Below are 1,867 nucleotides of genomic sequence, written 5' to 3'. Positions count from 1 at the left end.
GCGACCCTGAAAAAGGATAAGCGGAAGCAAATGGATGGATGGATGGAACCGCCTCCTCTACATGGATGACATCAAGCTGTATGCCAGAGTGTATGAGATGTCAATTCACTGATCCACACCACCAGGATATACAGCACATCAGGGGAAAGCCAAGTCCCTGGGAACCCCACAGGTAAATGAGAACCATGAAGAGGCTGCTAGGATAGCCGCACCACCAAATACCTGCAGAGAGTAAGCCAACTCCTTAGGACTTACCTGAGTGGGAAGAACAAGATCTGGGCAATCAACACCTATGCCAGTCATCAGATACCCAACTGGGAGAAAAAGCTGGCCCAAGGATTTGATAGAAGCCGCTGACCTTGATCAAAACAAGGAAATGGTTTCACCCCAAGTCCAGCACTCTGAGACTGTAAACGGAAGGGAGGAGGCCAGAACCACTATCCAGGATGAGACCATGGACGTCCATCTTCCATAAGGAAGATGGCCACAACTGACCACATGCTTAGTGAATACTTCAGGCAGCGCAACCCTGAAAAAGAAGACCAGCAATGAGAGGAACCATCATAGAAGAACAGGCCCCTGCACAGCATGTGCCACCGGCAAATAGAAGAAGTGACATCCAGAGAACCTACCAGTGGCTGGATACAGTTGGACTGAAAGATAGTACAGAGGCACTAATCATGGCAATACTAGAACAAGGTCTACCATACCAGGCAAGACCCCAGGTGTAGGCTGTGCAAAGATGCTCCAAACCGGGGGTCTTGTCCCTAGATGCGGGGCGATCTTGAGCCACGATCGCCCCGCATCTAGGGGGCAATCGTGGCTCAAGAGTTGGGAGCCTTGTAATCGGTTCGAGCCCCGGCATGGACAGTCTCGGTCGTTGTGTCCTTGTGCAAGACACTTCACCCGTTGCCTACTGGTGGTGGTCAGAGGGCCCGGTGGCGCCAGTGTCCGGCAGCCTCGCCTCTGTCAGTGCGCCCCAGGGTGGCTGTGGCTACAATGTAGCTGCCATCACCAGTGTGTGAATGTGTGGATGACTGGATATGTAAAGCACTTTGGGGTCCTTAGGGACTAGAAAAGCGCTATATAAATACAGGTCATTTACAAACCAACCAGACATAGAAGCGCTGCACAAGCAGAAGACAACGGCTGCAGTGATAGCTGTAGCTATACTGCGTGAGGAAGAGGGAGCTCTAGAACATTCTGAGAGAGGAGCTCTGAAAGACACGGAGGGTCAACAACAGTGGTCTCTGTGGTAATCGGACCCCCACGCTGGGCATGCCAGGATTAACATTTGACAACTCCTGTTAAACGATATCACAGCAAAGCATGTAATCGACATGCTGGTCCACAGTGTCCAGTGTGAAATGGACATGCAATCTAGTTTTGTTTGCACCCTTTTCTGTTTATTTAATGTTGTGTATGTAACGGTGACTTCAGTAACAGCAACCGGGGAAACTGGTAAAAAAGAGAAAGTTGACTTGTTGCTTACTGGACTCTGACATCTCCAGTCCAACAGCTGAAACCAGAAACGATGCAAATCAAATTTCTAGTGAATCTTTCAGATATTTGAATTATTGTGTGCTTACAAACTGAATGAGTTTGACTCCTTCACAAAATAAATAACATCTCTGCATCAGAGAGTCAAGTATCACACGAGCAGGCTGGCATGCAGGGACTGCATTTGTATTCACCTGGCAGAGCGCATCCTTCTATCCTAGCGTCTGAAAATCAGATCGTAGGAGCACTGGTAGAGTTAGAAAGCATGTGGAGAGGCCATTAAACTTGGCAACAAACAATACATTTTTGTCAGTCCACAGCTTCAAGGCATTCGCAATCTGATATTTACATGCATTTTCAATAAAAG

Source organism: Pundamilia nyererei, unplaced genomic scaffold (genome assembly GCF_000239375.1).
Source record: "Pundamilia nyererei isolate P.nyererei 1_Seehausen unplaced genomic scaffold, PunNye1.0 scaffold00212, whole genome shotgun sequence".
Lineage (NCBI taxonomy): Eukaryota > Metazoa > Chordata > Actinopteri > Cichliformes > Cichlidae > Pundamilia > Pundamilia nyererei.
The sequence above is the reverse complement of the archived record's forward strand: the minus strand, read 5'-3'. Positions refer to the sequence as shown.